This window comes from Arachis hypogaea, chromosome 20 (assembly GCF_003086295.3).
Source record: "Arachis hypogaea cultivar Tifrunner chromosome 20, arahy.Tifrunner.gnm2.J5K5, whole genome shotgun sequence".
In the NCBI taxonomy this organism is placed as follows: domain Eukaryota; kingdom Viridiplantae; phylum Streptophyta; class Magnoliopsida; order Fabales; family Fabaceae; genus Arachis; species Arachis hypogaea.
The window spans coordinates 131,242,218-131,262,288 of NC_092055.1; the positions used below are offsets into that span (position 1 = coordinate 131,242,218).

Below are 20,071 nucleotides of genomic sequence, written 5' to 3' on the forward strand. Positions count from 1 at the left end.
CTGAGAGTCGTACTACCGTAATATCATTGACTTATGACTCGAGCATAAGGATTTGAATATTAGGGTGTTACAAATGAGTCATATGATCCGTCCAAATTTTGTGAAGGTCAGTGACTTAAAAGTATTTTTCAATAGTTAGGGACGAAAATATCCGCGGAACAAAAGGTCAGGGACTTATTTATGCTTTTCTCTAAATTTTTATCATCTTTCCATAAAAAAAGAAACCTTAACGTGATATGATTTTCCTATATAAGTAGATGATACATTTTAGAATTTAAGAGAACCCTTTTTCAAAAGATATTCTTTTTTAAAAAATGTTGGTGTCGACCGTAAAGTTTCATCTGGTCCAAATCCAATTGGTAATAGAAGTCCTCCTCTTGCAAGATATTCTTTTTTAAAAAATATAGGTCTTGATCGTATCATTCTAGTTGGTCCAAACCCAAATGGACCTCCTCTAAAAAATACTTTTTCCAAAAATATAGGTTTCGACCATATCGTTCCAGTTGATCTAAATTCAGTCCATAATGAAGTGTCAGCACTGTCAAATCCAAACGGACCTCCTCCCAAAAAATGCTATTTCTAAAAAATTATAGGTCTCAACCGTATCGTTTCAATTAGTCCAAACCCAGTTCATAATGAAGTGCCAGTGCTGCCAATCCCAAATGGACCTCTTCCCAGAAAATACTCTTTCTCAAAAATTATATATAGGTCTCAACTGTATCATTCCAATTGAACCAAATCCAGTACATAATGAAGTGTCGACGCTACCAAACCCAAATGGACCTCCTCCCAGAAAATACTCTTTCTCAAAAACTATAGGTCTCGACCGTATCGTTCCAGTTGGTCCAAACCCAATCTATAATGAAGTGCCGGCGCTGCCAAATCCAAATGGACCTCTTCCCAAAAAATACTCTTTCTCAAAGATTATAGGTCTCGACCGTGTCGTTCCAGTTAGTCCAAATCTAATCCATAATGAAGTGCCAGCGCTGCTAAACCCAAATGAACCTCCTCTCAAAAAATATTCTTTCTCAAAAATTATAGATCTCGACTGTGTCATTCTAGTTGGTCCAAACCCAATTCATAATGACGTGCCGACGCTGCCAAATCCAAATGGACCTCTTCCCAAAAAATAAACTTTTTCAAAAGATATAGGTCTCAACCATGATATTCCATCTGGTCTAAATCGAATTGATAATCCAGCACCGGAAAGTTATTCTCTAGAAACATAAATCATGACCATAATATTTCCGATAGTCCAAATCCAATTAGTAATAAGACACCGGCAATAGTGGAAGGTCTTCCTTTCAGGAACATGTCGATCACCACTATATATAGTTGAATAATGTCCACTGTAAGTATAATGCAATTATGCACGTTTATTAATAAATTTTAAGGTTATATTTTATTCGCATTTGTCTTACATTTTAGTTTTAATATATCGTTATGATCGAGTATGAGACTTTAATTTATTGTTGTTCTTATATATATTGTGTGATTATTTTATATTTCACATATTAAAACAACAAACTGGATCTAAAACAAACCACCATTTAATTTGTATGCCAAAAACAGGTTTAATAAGGTAAGATCAGTTTCACGTATATATAACTATAACAATAGAACCAAAAAAATCTTCATGAATTTTATGCTTAATTTATTTCTTAAAACTCGTTCTCTTCTTTAATCATACGTATATATAGTACTACTACTCATATAATCGGTATTTACTTAAATAATAATAATAATAATAATACGAAATAATAATAACGAGAGTCTGAATTTCAGAAACTAGGATATATATGATGAATTTATAAAGAATAAAATATTTATTAACAAAAATCTTCATTAAAAAAAAAAAAAAACTCTACAAAGAACATTTTAAACTCTACAAAGAGGATTCTGTTTTATTAAAATATTGCGATCAATATCCTTAAAATTAAGTTTACATTCATGCACTTCTGAGTGCCTATATATACTTTATTTTCACAAAACGAATCTCCTTGTAACACCCTCACTACTAGAATGTCACGCTTCCAGCTGCGCCACTCTGATAATAAGAAGTATTATGACTACTTTACATACTAAATATTTAAATAGAAGCCTGTCACTCGACACTGTATCGCTGCGTTCTTTGAAAACCGGAAAATAAATACTTTATCTTAAGAAAAATACAAGCAGACATAGATTCATATACAAGACTCCTTACATAATATCTTATAATATAATATACATATAAAACATACAACTCCTATCCCTCTTACAAACTAATTATAACAAAGACGAGGGAAGAAAATAATCTAATTCATACAACATATGAAACCAAACGCAGTTTAACTCTTCTTAATGCTTCTTCATCCGGTTCCTGAAAATGTAAAGCTGTAGGGGGTGAGAACCTAACCACATGGTCTCACCACGGAGTTTCAAAGTTATCATAAGAAGATATTTAACAAGAAAATTATTTTCAAACTCAGTGATTATCATCGCCTTATGAATCCTTTCAAAACCAGTAGGTAATTGTTCAAAACTTTTTCAAAGAAACAATGTTTAATCTAATTGAAATCCAAAACATTTCCTTTCTTATAAGAAAATCTCAATCAGAAACCAACCACGCAATCAAACAACACAATCATTAATTCAGCACCAAAGTTCATTCTCAAATGTAGCACGCCAGGACAAACACATGCAAGACAGACAAGAAAAGCACAAGTATGTAGCAATTATAGCAAATAGTTCAAGTAGCAGTTAAGAACAGTTTAACAATTAGGCAAACCAAAACAAGTTCAAACCCAAGAAAAACATACAAATGCATATGATGCATGCTTGTCCTATGGCTGATAAGGCTCATCTGTCGGTTATTCAGCCAGGCCGACAAGTCTGAATTATCCTTAGACTGTCCCCCGACGTACATCTCCAAGACTCTATGCATAGCTTTTTCTCAAATAATCAATATTGCTCAATGGGGGTAACATTCCCGGGAATTTATATAGTGCCCGGTCACACTTACGTCGTAGGGTCAACAGAGTATCGAGTTTTCAACCTGGTACATGTGGTGGCAAGCCATGGTACTTTATCCAGGGAACCTCGTATCTCAGATAATTCAAAATCATAAGCCATATGAATAATTCAAAGATCATATCTCAACATTCTCAACATTCTCAACATCATAATCATTCGTCAATCCAAATCTCATTTCCAAATTCATTTAAAAACTATATTTCAAAGAAAATTCTCATCATCCTTCTTTCCATTCCATTCACTAACAATTCCCAATCCAAAACATAACTCTTCGTTTGATAAATGAGGTAATTTTAAATCATATAATACTTAAAACCCTTTTAAAATAACTACTTTAAATGAAACTTCTAATTTTATAAAATTTCGATAGCATCTCCTCTAAAACTTGGGTTCTGCCACCCTTTTCGGGTCCCATCCAAACATTTTTCAAACTTTTTTCTCAACCATTTCCAAATCTCATTCATTTTGCAAAATTCAACCAGTTCCAATATCAAATTGTTTTCAAAGCGAATCAGTGCCAATAATAAATCTCTTTTTAAAATCAAACCAGCTCAAATACTAAATCATTTATAAAGTCAGACTAACTAAAAATTAAACCGTTTCCAAAATTAATTCAGTTTCATATTCCAAATCATTTCCAAAGCCGATTCATTTACATTATCAAAAATAGCTTCAAAACCAAGAAAACCATTTTTCATAATAATCAACTAAATAACCTTTCAAACTAATTTCTTTTTAGCCATCACAAACTACTCAAGCAATCATGCAGTCAGTCATTCAGTCCAGCAAACAACCACATTTATAAGACAATCATAATCACAGACATATGTTTCTCACATTAATATCTATTTATAACAACTCTGTAATGTAAAATAGATATTAAGAAAAACCCTACCTCAATTTAGTCAAAGCTCAATAGTTAAACGCATCAATTCCTCTTCCGTTCATCACTTCTGTTTGGTTTATGATCCTGAGAGAGCAATTGCTTTACCAGCCAATATTATAGTCCCAGAATCTCCAACATTAGCAACATAGAGATGGTTATCAACCAAAACAGCGATTGAAGCAGTAGAGCCATCATCCCGGAAAGTGTCTTTTTCAGAATCCAGAAATTGAGAATCAGTCCCTTGATACGTTTCACTTATAGCCAATTTGGCACCAGTAAAGAAAATTTGGATGCTTCATGAGATTATCAAAGAGATGCTCTTTCAAATACTCTACAGCACCAGAACTACCATGACCATCAAATATTCCAAATAAGCATATTGAATGACCACCAATCTTCAATATTTTAATATCATAAAAATTCTCCATCGTTACTCTCTTCCATCTGAAGCTTGAATACCACGGCTAAGCCTTCCATCCTCACTTTTCCACCCTCCACTTGCAAACCGGCCATCATCATCTCTTTCTGGCATCATATTCACAAGGGAACCAACACTTCTTGACACAGAACCCGTATCCACCATCATCACTGTGAATGTCTTAAATTGACGAATAAAAAATACTAGGGGCAGCTTGCAAACTCCTCTTAGTGTTGTTTATTCTCACTTGTTTAGAAAAGGTTCCAGCTTGAACAACCAAAGGCTTACACGATTGCTGCATACCATCTAACCGACCAATCCAGAAGACATGGGTTCCGGCGGCAGTTTTCGGCAACCACACCCGCAGCAACGTAGCTTCCAACAGAACCAAGTAGAGCGATAGTAACCTTTGAGTAACTCCGATGAGCTTCATCAGCGGTGGTAAGAAAGGCGGTCCCGACGGCCAGAGGCTCCAGCAGCGGTGGTGAGATTTGGCGGCAGTGACGTAAACATTGTCTCCTTCCTCACGTCGCACTCCTCCTCCGTCAGTCTCCTCTCTTCGGGCACTCTCTGTCCTCGGTTCCACCATGGATGGCGGTGACTCTGCTTGCGGTGAGGACGACGATTATGACCTCAGCAATGGCAGCGGCGGCAAGATGCAACGGCAACGGTGGCTTCTCCCCTGTGCGTGCTCTGCTCCTCCCTTGCATGGCTCTGGTTCGCGCTCCTCTTCCTCTGACGGCGACACACAACGGCACAGACGCATCTGCGGTGACAACAGCCTCAGCCGCAACAAAGAACGGCGGAACAGCCCACTAGCTCCGGTGCGTCTTCCCCCTTCCACCGGCACTCTTCCCTCTCTTTCTCTCTGTTTTCTCGGATTTCACTCTCTCTTCCCTGCTTTCCCTGTTTCCATTTCCGTTCTTTTTTTCTTTTTGTTTATTCTGAAGCTGTTTTTCTTTAAAGAAAAGGGGGTATGGCTAGGGGTGTACACGGCCCGGCCCGGTCCGAAGACCCGGCCCGGCCCCAAACACTTTAGAGGCTAATTTAGTGTGATTTCATCGGGTCTAGGGTCAGGTAAGGGTCTCAAAAATAGACCTGGTCATTATTTTGGGTCGGGTCCGGGCCATAGCTCGGGTCACCCGAATTCGGTCTGGTGGCCCGGTCATCATACACAATTAATATTTTGTGTTATTAGTGATGGATGATGGCTATTCTTATGTGGAATTTAAATATTGTAAACCTTAATATTTTGTGTTATGAGTCATTATAATATTATAAGTAAATGTTTTATGTTTAAAATGCATAAGACTTTAGACTAATGCATAATATTGTGTTATTTGTATTGATTTAAATATTTGGTATTTTTAGACAATATTAGTATTGATTATGGTTATGCTTTAATTTTAGAGAATGGTTGGTTTTTGTTATATTTTTGGAAAAACTACCAAAAGTACCCATGAAATTTATGAACACTGACAAAAATACCCATAAACTAAGGAAATTAACGATGTATCCATGGAAGATGGATTTCGTATGACAAAAGTATCCAAACCCTAATTTCTTTTTTGTTGATTTTTTAATAAAATTTTCAAACTATCCCCACTCTCAACCTCAACTCACTTTTTCAACTTTCCATAACCCAACCTGTACCTTTAAAACCCTTGTCATGGAATCCAAAACTACTCCTACAACAGACGAAATGAACCTTTTATGGTGGAAATTTTGGATAGTAATGCAATAGAGGATTGCAGCGCCGAGATTAACAAAAGAATCAATCAATACCGATGAAGAATCAGAGAAAGAATCATAAAGGAACAGTTTTTAATCGTTTCAGTTGTTTTCTCCTTTTTTTTCTTAATTTGAGGGCTTTCTTTGTGTGAAAGGATTGGCGAAAAAAATAGAAAAGAGCTCACCATACTAAATTTATTTGCCAAGAATCAGTCGAAGTCCTCTACCACCACCACTATCATTGATTTTGGCCTGGTCTATTATAGGAGTAGTTTTGGACTCCATGAGACCATGACAAAGGTTTTAAAGGTACAGGTTGGGTTATGGAAAGTTGAAAAAGTGAGTTGAAGTTGAGAGTGGGGATAGTTTGAAAATTTTATTAAAAAATCAACAAAAAAATTAGGGTTTGGATACTTTTGTCATACGAAATCCATTTTCCATAGATACATCGTTAATTTCCTTAATTTATGGGTACTTTTCTCAGCGTTCATAAATTTCAAGGGTACGTTTGGTAGTTTTTCCAAAAATATAACAAAAACCAACCATTCTCTAAAATTAAAGCATAACCATAATCAATACTAATATTGTCTAAAAATACCAAATATTTAAATCAATACAAATAACACAATATTATGCATTAGTCTAAAGTCTTATGCATTTTAAACATAAAACATTTACTTATAATCTTATAATGACTAATAACACAAAATATTAAGGTTTACAATATTTAAATTCCACATAAGAATAGCCATCATCCATCACTAATAACACAAAATATTAATTGTGTATGATGACCGGGCCACCAGACCGAATTCGGGTGACCCAAGCTATGGCCCGGACCCGACCCGAAATAATGACCGGGTCTATTTTTGAGACCCTTACCCGGCCCTAGACCCGATGAAATCACACTAAATTAGCCCCTAAAGTGTTTGGGGCCGGGCCGGGTCTTCGGACCGGCCCGGGCCGTGTACACCCCTAGCCATACCCCATTTTCTTTAAAGAAACACAGCTTCAGAATAAACAAAAAGAAAAAGAGAATGGAAATGGAAACAGGGAAAGCAGATAAGAGAGAGTGAAATCTGAGAAAACAGAGAGAAAGAGGGGAAGAGTGCCGGTGGAAGGGGGAAGACGCACCGGAGCTAGTGGGCTGTTCCACCGCTCTTCGTCGCGGCTGAGGCTGTCGCCGCCGCAGATGCGTCCGTGCCGTTGTGTGTCGTCGTCAGAGGAAGAGGAGCGCGAACCAGAGCCATGTAAGGGAGGAGCAGAGCGCGCACAGGGGAGAAGCCACCGTTGCCGTTGCATCTTGCCGCCGCTGCCACTGCTGAGGTCACCATCGTCGTCCTCACCGCAAGCAGAGTCACCGCCATCCATGGTGGAGCCGAGGACAGAGAGTGCCCGAAGAGAGGAGACTGATGGAGGAGGAGTGCGACGTGAGGAAGGAGACGATGTTTACGTCACTGCCGCCAAATCTCACCACCGCTGTTGGAGCCTCTGGCCGTCGGGACCGCCTTTCTTACCACCGCTATGAAGCTCATCAGAGTTGCTCAAAGGTTACTATCGCTCTACTTGTTTCTGTTGGAAGCTGTGCTGCTGCGGGTGTGGTTGCCGAAAACTTCCACCGGAACCCATGTCTTTTGGATTGGTCGGTTAGATGGTATGCAGCAATCGTGTAAGCCTTTGGTTGTTCAGGCTGGAACCTTTTCCAAACAAGTGAGAATAAACAACACTAAGAGGAGTTTGCAAGCTGCCCCTAGTAATTTTTATTCGTCAATTTAAGACATTCACAGTGATGATGGTGGATACGGGTTCTGTGTCAAGAAGTGTTGGTTCCCATGTGAATATGATGCCAGAAAAAGATGATGATGGCCGGTTTGCAAGTGGAGGGTGGAAAAGTGAGGATGGAAGGCTTAGCCGTGGTATTCAAGCTTCAGATTGAAGAGAGTAACGATGGAGGATTTTATGATATTAAAACATTGAAGATTGCAGGTCATTCAGTATGCTTATTTGGAATATTTGATGGTCATGGTAGTTCTGGTGCTGCAGAGTATTTGAAAGAGCATCTCTTTGATAATCTCATGAAGCATCCAAATTTTCTTTACTAGTGCCAAATTGGCTATAAGTGAAACGTATCAAGGGACTGATTCTCAATTTCTAGATTCTGAAAAAGACACTTTCCGGGATGATGGTTTGACGTTAGGATTTTTGCCAGTAAAGAATTTTAATAAAACCGTCGCGTTGTAGATATAGTTTCTAAACCAACAAAAATCCCTTCGTACAAACGTTTTGGTTGTCACAAGTAACAAACCCCTTAAAAATTGATAACCGAAGTATTCAAACCTCGGGTCATCTTCTCAAGGAACTGCAGGAAAGTATGTTCTTATTGTTGGTTATGGAGATTGTAAATTTGGGGTTTTGAGAATGAAGAGCGAATAGTTTAATTAGCAAATAAAGTAAATGAAGAACAAGTAATTTAAATAGCAAGTGAAATAAATAAATGACTATGAATAAACTTTTGGCAAGGTATGAGAAATTAGAGGTCCTATCCTGGCTATCCTTATCAATGATGATAATAATTGAATCTTAATTCCACTTCGTTAGCCTTTACTAATATAAAGGAAGGTCAAGGGATTAATTGGTTTGATCTTCGGATCCTATTTATTTCCTAAGAAAAGATTGGGATTATTGAAGTTCAATTCAATTAACAAGATAACAATTATCAATCGTGTTTGAGTTTGACAACTCCTGAGTTACTAATTTCTTAACCAAAACCAAAAGGGGAAGTAAATCTACTGGAATAAAAATGTCTTCAGAGTAAAAGCAACAATAGCATAAATAAAAGAAATCAATATTAAACTGAAATACCTCAAATAACATTAATAAAAGAGTGATCTGTAACATGAAAGGATTCATAAAGTAACCTACAAAAGTAAATAAAAGGAATATTGAACCTGACCAAAAGAGATAATCCTGAAAGCGAATAAAAATCCTAATCCTAAAGAGAGAGGAGAGAACCTCTCTCCAAACTAAATCTAAATCATGGAAAGTAACTAAATTGGCGAGCTCCCCTTTAATGTATGCATTCCTCCACTTTATAACCTCCAATCTGTGTTTTCTGCACTTGGATCTGGGCCAAAAGGGCTTCAGAAATCGCTAGGGGTGTATCCTGTAATTTCTGGTGCGTGGCCTCTGTCACGCGTCCGCGTGGGTCACGCGGTCTCGTCATCTGGAGTTTTTCTTGTCACGCGGTCGCGTCGTTCACGCGTCCGCGTCGTATGCGATTTGCTCAAATCGCGCGGTCGCGTCAGTCATGCGGCCGCGTCGCTGCTTCTTTGCTCTTGGCACACGATCGCGTCGTCCATGCGATCGCGTGGATGCCAGTTTCTTCAAGGACTCCGTTTTATGCTTTCCTTCCGTTTTTGTATGTTTCCTTTCCATCCTTTGAGTCATTCCTGCCTTAGAAGATTTGAAACTACTCAACACACTAATCACGGCATCGAATGGAAATAAAGGTAATTAAAATAATTAATTTTAAAACATAGGAAACATGTTTTTCACATACATCACATAATAAGGAAGGAGAAGTAAAACCATGCAATTAATATGAATAAGTGGGTGAAGGATTGAACAAATCACTCAAATTAAGCACAAAATATATCATAAAATATGGGTTTATCAACCTATTCTAAATGCAACTACCTAAATGAGTCATGCAAAAAATGTTTCTACCTACTTAGTTAAAAGCAAATAAGTTCTCCAAGGCAAACATAAATCAGATTTCACTAATTCAAATTATACAATAAGAGACAAGTAAACTTGTAAGAAGATAGCAAATGAAAACAGAGAACATAGAATTAAGCACTGAACCTTTACTGGTAGTGTATATCACTCTAGTCTCTCAAGTGTCTAGGGTCAATCACTCTACTCTTCTTTAATCATGCTTTCTAAACCTTGTTCTTCATCTAACCAATCAACAAATATTTAATGTACCAATGCAAACATCATGAGGTCTTTTCAAAGTTGTAATGGGGCTGAGGTAAAGGTAAGGATATATGTATGGTCAAGTGAGCTATAACATGAATCTTTAATTAACCTAAGCTTTCACCTAATATACATATACTCTATATACTTTTAAATTCATGCCTAGCTACCCATAATTCCCACTTTTGTATAATTCCCATACTCATGTACCAAATTTTCTTTAATTTTTATCACATGTGCATTGATCTTTTATTAAACTTAATATTGGGGTAATTTCGTCCCCTTATTTATTTATATTTTATATATATTTTCCTTTTTTTTTTTGAATCATAAAAGCAAACATAACTTTTCAATGCACATGGATTCTCCATTATTTTTCTATTTTGGTTTTTCATGAGCAGGTTCCCAAATTCCCAATATTCAAATAATTTAAAAACATGATACATTCCCTTATTAACCCATGTTCCCACAGTTTTCCCACACTTAATTGTTACACAATCCCTATCTTAAGCTAACCAAAGATTCAATTGGGATATTTAATTGTTTTTCTGCTTAAGGCTAGTGATGTGGTAAAATACAGAATAAATGGGGATTAAAAGGCTCAAGGTGGCTGACAAGGGTGATTTAAAGGGTAGGCTTATTTGGGATAAGTGAGCTAAAATCAAATAATGGCCTCAATCATATGCAAGCATGTAAATACACTAAATATTGGACATATAGAATGGAACAAAGCTAAGATTGCAATTATAGAGAAGAAAACACACAAGAATAAAAATATTATGGTTAAATAGTGTAACCATATAAATAAGCTCAAAATCTCACAGGTTGTGTGTTCTTTGGCTCAAAAACCATGTTCCACATACAACTTCAAACAAGTTTTAACATAAATTTTTTTTTCAATTTAAATTAGTGAAAATTTTCAAAGATAGGGTCTTAAAAGAATTTTATTACTTTAACCAAGTAGTAACTAGATGCATAAAATCAAACAAATATACAAATGCAATAACTAATTTAACAAAGAAAATTTAAACATTGGTGTTAAAACAGAAAGGTACTAACCCATGGAGATCGGTATCGGCCTCCCCACACTTAAAGATTGCACCGTTCTCGGTGCATGCTAAGATGTGCAAGTGGACGGGTGGCTTCAACTGATACTTTTCTCTATAGAATGTGCAGATTGACTTGCCTGTTTCCCCATGTAAAAGTCTTCTGGTTCTCTTCCGGGTGGCCATCCCGAAAGAAAAAGGGAAGAAGAGTAACCCAGAAATAAAGATAGGAAAATAAATACAGTATGGGTGGGTTAATGCCAAATAATAAGGGTCTCAATTACATGGTAGCTACAACATGCAAGTGAGAAAACAATAGAAGCCATGGCATGCCAGTGGTACAAAATGTACAACAATGGGGAAGAGAGTGGGGAATGAGAGATAATATAAATTCATGTCAATGCAAAAGTAATACAAATATAAAAGATTGGCATTGATTTAAATAATATTACTCAATCAGAATTAAACAACTCATTAAGCACCAAGAAAATACCAGAAAAGATGTAACAGTTGAATAAGAACATTTGAACACCAATGGTAAAATAATAAATTTAAAAAAATAAAAATATGCAATGAATGAAAGTATGCAAATAAATAAAATAAAATAAAAGATAAGAAGAATGAGAAGGGAAGGAAATAAAGTAAGAAAGAAAGAAGAAAGAAGAAAAAATAGAAGAAATTAGGATTAGAGAAGAAAAGATAAGAAAATTGGCACTAATCTGGATAGGTTGTGTGACGCTGGCAACGCGGTCGTGTGGGTGACGCGGTCGCGTGGTGCGCAATAAGGTCAGGCGACGCGGACGCGTGGGGCACGCGATCGCGTGACTTGATTTGTGCTAGTGGCGCGAGTGCAGCCTCGTTGTTGCACAACTCTCTGTTCAAAACTTAGTATTTCCAAAATCCAGGGTGACGCGGTCGCGTGGTTGACGCGATCGCGTGAGTGGCCATCATAAGGATATGACGCGGACGCGTGAGCCATGCGTCCGCGTGGTAAGGCGTGTGCGGTCAGCACCAGTCCAGCACCACTCTCGCACAACTTTCGGTCATGCACCCTTCGTACGTCGATTTCCAGGTCACGCAGCCGCGTGAGTGACGCGGTCACGTGGGAGCCATTTTTCCCACATGACGCGGACGCGTCAGCGATGCTGCCGCGTCACGTGCGTGCTTCTCTTTTTTTTTTATGCATGAAAAATGCAGAATGCAGTGTTAATATGAATGTTATGCAAAACTCCAGGTTCAATATAATGAAATAAAATAAAACTCAAAAACAAATAAAACTAAATAAAAATAAAAAAGGACGATCATACCATGGTGGGTTGTCTCCCACCTAGCACTTTTAGTTAAAGTCCTTAAGTTGGACATTTGATGAGCTTCCTGTTATGGTGGCTTGTGTTTGAACTCATCCAGGAATCTCCACCAATGTTTGTAATTCCAATGGCCTCCGGGATCCCAAACTAGGCACGTAAAGCCTGTGAGCAGCTTCAAACAGATTCTTATGCTCCCGGGGTGTTGGATGTCAGAACAGAATCCATGATCCCAAGCCTTGTTTTTAAATCCGCCTCTGTCTTGATCCATATTTTTCCATCCGGGCGGTTTAGAAAGTAGATTCTCACCACACTGACCAAACGTTTTCCGAGATCCATTCAATTGAGCTTGATACCAATCCGTGCACTTTAAGTTGAAGCGTGGAACCTTATTGAACCTTGTGCACCAGCTCTGAGCACGAGCCATTTCCCTCTTACTCTTAAAGCCGCAGAGAGCTCTAAGCTGGCCATCTGTTTCAAGTAAACCATATTCAAGTGAATAAGTAAAGTTAAAGGTTAAGGATTGTACCCACTTGAGGCTTGTATTAGGCGGTAATGGCCTTGGGGTAGGTATTTCTGGTGGTTCTGTAAGTTCTTCTCCCTTGTGCTCTTCTGTGAATTCCTCCACTTCCTTGTAAGGTTCTTCAAATGCATCTGAGTCCTGGTCAAAGTCTTCTATGTCTTCCTCATCACTTGAGTCATAGATTGGAGGTTGAGAGAAATCTACCTCCGCGTCATCTTCGTATTCACTTGGGGAAGATTCTTTGATCTCAGAGAATTCACTTGCGGATGCAAGTTCATTACTAAGAGAGCTTGACTTGTGACTATCATCATCAAGGGAATTTGTGTCCTGGGTTATTCCGTCTAGTTCTTCATAAACGACTTGCCTTGGGGATTGTGCACTGTCCTCCTTAGCATCAACTGTAATGTCCTTGACGGAGTTCTCCTCAGCTCTGAATTTCCATGGAGGTTCAGCATCTCCTAGATCTTCAACCAACTCTTCTTCTTGTACAATGACAGCTTCTTCTACTTGTTCTAGTACGAATTCATGCTCTGTCTTGTCCACTGGAGTTTCTAATATTTCCTTCATGCTACGCTCTTCATTAGATTGTCCACATGGGGCTGTGGTTGGTCCTTGAATGTTCGTGCGTCTAGAAGCTAATTGAATTACTGCTTGCTCCAGTTGCCGAATGGTTGTTTAAAGTTTATCTACTGTTGCCTTGAGGCGAACCTCTGATTCTCGGGGTGATGGATTTGGACATGAAACATAGGGAAGTGGTGGTGCTTGGGGGTGATTGGATTGGAACTGGGGTAGGAAAGGATCATACGGTGGTGAATGGTGAAAAGAAGCTTGTGAGTGTGGTGGTTTGAGGTTATGTTGAGAGGATGGTCTATAGGCATGGGGTGGGGCTTGTTGGTAGTTACAAGGTTGTCCACCATATCTATCAGCTGGATATGCATTGTAGAATGGTCGTTGCCCATGATATCTTGGAGGGTGTTGACGCCTAAAGGGTTGATTAGATCCTCTTGGCTCCATCCATCCTTGATTGGTCTGACCTTGATGCATATTCCTGTTGTAACTTCTATTTCCTTCAGCAAAGTTAGAACCAAACTCAAAGCGAGAGGAGTGAGAGTTCATAGTAGCAAATAAAATTAAAAAGGAAAAACAGAAATAAATAAACAAGTAAAAGAAAAATATGTACAATAACCAATAATAAGGCACACGTTAGCAGTTCCCCGGCAACGGCGCCATTTTGACGTTAGGATTTTTGCCAGTAAAGAATTTTAATAAAACAGTCGCGTTGTAGATATAGTTTCTAAACAAACAAAAATCCCTTCGTACAAACATTTTGGTTGTCACAAGTAACAAACCCCTTAAAAATTGATAACCGAAGTATTCAAACCTCGGGTCGTCTTCTCAAGGAACTGCAGGGAAGTATGTTCTTATTATTGGTTATGGAGATTGTAAATTTGGGGTTTTGAGAATGAATAGCGAATAGTTTAATTAGCAAATAAAGTAAATGAAGAACAAGTAATTTAAATAGCAAGTGAAATAAATAAATGACTATAAATAAACTTTTGGCAAGGTATGAGAAATTAGAGGTCCTATCCTGGCTATCCTTATCAATGATGATAATAATTGAATCTTAATTCCACTTCGTTAGCCTTTACTAATATAAAGGAAGGTCAAGGATTAATTGGTTTGATCTTCGGATCCTATTTATTTCCTAAGAAAAGATTGGGATTATTGAAGTTTAATTCAATTAACAAGATAACAATTATCAATCGTGTTTGAGTTTGACAACTCCTGAGTTACTGATTTCTTAACCAAAACCAAAAGGGGAAGTAAATCTACTGGAATAAAAATGTCTTCAGAGTAAAAGCAACAATAGCATAAATAAAAGAAATCAATATTAAACTGAAATACCTCAAATAACATTAATAAAAGAGTGATCTGTAACATGAAAGGATTCATAAAGTAACTTGCAAAAGTAAATAAAAGGAATATTGAACCTGACCAAAAGAGATAATCCTGAAAGCGAATAAAAATCCTAAATCTAAATCCTAATCCTAAAGAGAGAGGAGAGAACCTCTCTCCAAACTAAATCTAAATCATGGAAAGTAACTAAATTGGCGAGCTCCCCTTTAATGTATGCACTCCTCCACTTTATAACCTCCAATCTGTGTTTTCTGCACTTGGATCTGGGCCAAAAGGGCTTCAGAAATCGCAGGGGGCGTATCCTGTAATTTCTGGTGCGTGGCCTCTGTCACGCGTCCGCGTGGGTCACGCGGTCTCGTCATCTGGAGTTTTTCTTGTCACGCGGTCGCGTCGTTCACGCGTCCGCGTCGTATGCGATTTGCTCAAGTCGCGCGGTCGCGTCAATCATGCAGCCGCGTCGCTGCTTCTTTGCTCTTGGCACGCGATCGCGTCGTCCATGCAATCGCGTGGATGCCAGTTTCTTCAAGGACACCGTTTTGTGCTTTCCTTCCATTTTTGTATGTTTCCTTTCCATCCTTTGAGTCATTCCTGCCTTAGAAGATCTGAAACTACTCAACACACTAATCACGGCATCGAATGGAAATAAAGGTAATTAAAATAATTAATTTTAAAGCATAGGAAACATGTTTTTCACATACATCACATAATAAGGAAGGAGAAGTAAAACCATGCAATTAATATGAATAAGTGGGTGAAGGATTGAACAAATCACTCAAATTAAGCACAAAATATATCATTAAATTATGGGTTTATCATGGCTCTACTGCTTCAATCGCTGTTTTGGTTGATAACCATCTCTATGTTGCTAATGTTGGAGATTCTGGGACTATAATATTGGCTGGTAAAGCAATTGCTCTCTCAGGATCATAAACCAAACAGAAGTGATGAACGGAAGAGGAATTGATGCGTTTAACTATTGAGCTTTGACTAAATTGAGGTAGGGTTTTTCTTAATATCTATTTTACATTACAGAGTTGTTATAAGTAGATATTAATGTGAGAAAGATATGTCTGTGATTATGATTGTCTTATAAATGTGGTTGTTTGCTGGACTGAATGACTGACTGCATGATTGCTTGAGTAGTTTGTGATGGCTAAAAAGAAATTAGTTTGAAAGGTTATTTAGTTGATTATTATGAAAAATGGTTTTCTTGGTTTTGAAGCTATTTTTGATAATGTAAATGAATCGGCTTTGGAAATGATTTGGAATATGAAACTGAATTAATTTTGAAAACGGTTTAATTTTGAGTTAGTCTGACTTTATAAATGATTTAGTATTTGAGCTGGTTTGATTTTAAAAAGAGATTTATTATTGGCACTGATTCGCTTTGAAAACAATTTGATATTGGAACTGGTTGAATTTTGGAAAATGAATGAGATTTAGAAATGGTTGAGAAAAAAGTTTGAGAAATGTTTGGATGGGACCCGAAAAGGGTGGCAGAACCCAAGTTTTAGAGGAGATGCTATCGAAATTTTATAAAATTAGAAGTTTCATTTAAAGTAGTTATTTTAAAAGGGTTTTAAGTATTATATGATTTAAAATTACCTCATTTATCAAACGAAGAGTTATGTTTTGGATTGGGAATTGTTAGTGAACGGAATGGAAAGAAGGACGATGAGAATTTTCTTTGAAATATGGTTTTTGAATGAATTTAGAAATGAGATTTGGATTGACGAATGATTATGATGTTGAGAATGTTGAGAATGTTGAGATATGATCTTTGAATTATTCATATGGCTTATGATTTTGAATTATCTGAGATACGAGGTTCCCTGGATAAAGTACCATGGCTTGCCACCACGTGTACCAGGTTGAAAACTCGATACTCTGTTGACCCTACGACGTAAGTGTGACCGGGCACTATATAAATTCCCGGGAATGTTACCCTCATTGAGCAATATTGATTATTTGAGAAAAAGCTATGCATAGACTCTTGGGGATGTACGTCGGGGGACAGTCTAAGGACAATTCAGACTTGTCGGGTTGGCTGAATAACCGACAGATGAGCCTTATCAGCCATAGGACAAGCATGCATCATATGCATTTGTATGCTTTGCTTGGGTTTGAACTTGTTTTGGTTTGCTTAATTGTTAAACTGTTCTTAACTGCTACTTGAACTATTTGCTATAATTGCTACATACTTGTGCTTTCCTTGTCTGTCTTGCCTGTGTTTGTCCTGGCGTGCTACATTTGAGAATGAACTTTGGTGCTGAATTAATGATTGTGTTGTTTGATTGCGTGGTTGGTTTCTGATTGAGATTTTCTTATAAGAAAGGAAATGTTTCGGATTTCAATTAGATTAAACATTGTTTCTTTGAAAAAGTTTTGAACGATTACCTACTGGTTTTTAAAGGATTCATAAGGTGATGATAATCACTGAGTTTGAAAATAATTTTCTTGTTAAATATCTTCTTATGACAACTTTGAAACTCCGTGGTGAGACCATGTGGTTAGGTTCTCACCTCCTACAGCTTTACATTTTCAGGAACCGGATGAAGAAGCATTAAGAAGAGTTAAACTGCGTTTGGTTTCATATGTTGTATGAATTAGATTATTTTCTTCCCTCGTCTTTGTTATAATTAGTTTGTAAGAGGGATAGGAGTTGTATGTTTTATATGTATATTATATTATAAGATATTATGTAAGGAGTCTTGTATATGAATCTATGCCTGCTTGTATAAAGTATTTATTTTCCGGTTTTCAAAGAACGCAGCAATACAGTGTCGAGTGACAGGCTCCTATTTAAATATTTAGTATGTAAAGTAGTCATAATACTTCTTGCTATCAAAATGGTGCAGCCGGAAGTGTGACATTCTAGTAGTGAAGGTGTTACATGGAGATTCGTTTTGTGAAAATAAAATATATATAGGCACTCAGAAGTGCATGAATGTAAACTTAATTTTAAGGATATTGATCGCAATATTTTAATAAAACAGAATCCTCTTTGTAGAGTTTAAAATGTTCTTTGTAGAGTTTTTTTTTTCAATGAAGATTTTTGTTAATAAATATTTTATTCTTTATAAATTCATCATATATACCCTAGTTTTTGAAATTCAGACTCTCGTTATTATTATTTCGTATTATTATTATTATTATTATTATTTAAGTAAATACCGATTATATGAGTAGTAGTACTATATATACGTATGATTAAAGAAGAGAACGAGTTTTAAGAAATAAATTAAGCATAAAATTCATGAAGATTTTTTTGGTTCTATTGTTATAGTTATATATACGTGAAACTGATCTTACCTTATTAAACCTGTTTTTGGCATACAAATTAAATGGTGGTTTGTTTTAGATCCAGTTTGTTGTTTTAATATGTGAAATATAAAATAATCATACAATATATATAAGAACAACAATAAATTAAAGTCTCATACTCGATCATAACGATATATTAAAACTAAAATGTAAGACAAATGCGAATAAAATATAACCTTGAAATTTATTAATAAACGTGCATAATTGCATTATACTTACAGTGAACATTATTCAACTATATATAGTGGTGATCGACGTGTTCCTGAAAGGAAGACCTTCCACTATTGCCGGTGTCTTATTACTAATTGGATTTGGACTATCGGAAATATTATGGTCATGATTTATGTTTCTAGAGAATAACTTTTCGGTGCTGGATTATCAATTCGATTTAGACCAGATGGAATATCATGGTTGAGACCTATATCTTTTGAAAAAGTTTATTTTTTGGGAAGAGGTCCATTTGGATTTGGCAGCGTCGGCACGTCATTATGAATTGGGTTTGGACCAACTAGAATGACACAGTCGAGGTCTATAATTTTTGAGAAAGAATATTTTTTGAGAGGAGGTTCATTTGGGTTTAGCAGCACTGGCACTTCATTATGGATTAGATTTGGACTAACTGGAACGACACGGTCGAGACCTATAATCTTTGAGAAAGAGTATTTTTTGGGAAGAGGTCCATTTGGATTTGGCAGCGCCGGCACTTCATTATAGATTGGGTTTGGACCAACTGGAACGATACGGTCGAGACCTATAGTTTTTGAGAAAGAGTATTTTCTGGGAGGAGGTCCATTTGGGTTTGGTAGCGTCGACACTTCATTATGTACTGGATTTGGTTCAATTGGAACGATACAGTTGAGACCTATATATAATTTTTGAGAAAGAGTATTTTCTGGGAAGAGGTCCATTTGGGATTGGCAGCACTGGCACTTCATTATGAACTGGGTTTGGACTAATTGAAACGATACGGTTGAGACCTATAATTTTTTAGAAATAGCATTTTTTGGGAGTAGGTCCGTTTGGATTTGACAGTGCTGACACTTCATTATGGACTGAATTTGGATCAACTGGAACGATATGGTCGAAACCTATATTTTTGGAAAAAGTATTTTTTAGAGGAGGTCCATTTGGGTTTAGACCAACTAGAATGATACGATCAAGACCTATATTTTTTAAAAAAGAATATCTTGCAAGAGGAGGACTTCTATTACCAATTGGATTTGGACTAGATGAAACTTTACGGTCGACACCAACATTTTTTAAAAAAGAATATCTTTTGAAAAAGGGTTCTCTTAAATTTTAAAATGTATCATCTACTTATATAGAAAAACCATATCACGTTGAGGTTTCTTTTTTTATGGAAAGATGATAAAAATTTAGAGAAAAGCACAAATAGGTCCCTGACCTTTTGTCCCACGGATATTTTCGTCTCTAACTATTGAAAAATACTTTTAAGTCACTGACCTTCACAAAATTTGGACGGATCATATGACCCATTTAATGAGATGCTAATATGACTATCTAATTTGCTATTATTTTATAATGTGATAAGAAGTTATTTCCAATGTGAAAGGATTATATAAATTTGTGATCATCACAAACTCTTCAATTTTTTAAATTTTAGAATATTATAAATGTATCAATAATGTTTAAAATCAAAATTTGAGAACATACAAACATTTTTTGTAACATCCCAGACCACCCGCTAGCACGATATTGTCCGCTTTGGCACACAAGGCCTCACGGTTTTGCCTTTGACGATAGGGATGATAGCCAAAGCCCCCCACACTCGTCAAAACGCGTCATGCTAGGGAGAGGTATCCACACCCTTATAAGGCATGCTTCGTTCCCCTCTCCAACCGATTTGGGCCTAACAATCCACCCCCCTAAGGGAGCCCAGCGCCGTCGCTGGCACATCGATCCGGGTTC

General features: G+C 36.9%; 2 pseudogenes; one reads left to right on the plus strand and one right to left on the minus strand.

Annotated features, from left to right (window-relative positions):
* Positions 1–3,943: 3,943 nt before the first annotated feature.
* On the minus strand, positions 3,944–4,908 carry LOC112786382 (probable protein phosphatase 2C 76; annotated as a pseudogene).
* A 2,819-nt stretch (positions 4,909–7,727) lies between these two features.
* LOC112786383 (probable protein phosphatase 2C 76) lies at positions 7,728–15,782 on the plus strand (annotated as a pseudogene).
* The last annotated feature ends 4,289 nt before the right edge of the window (positions 15,783–20,071 follow it).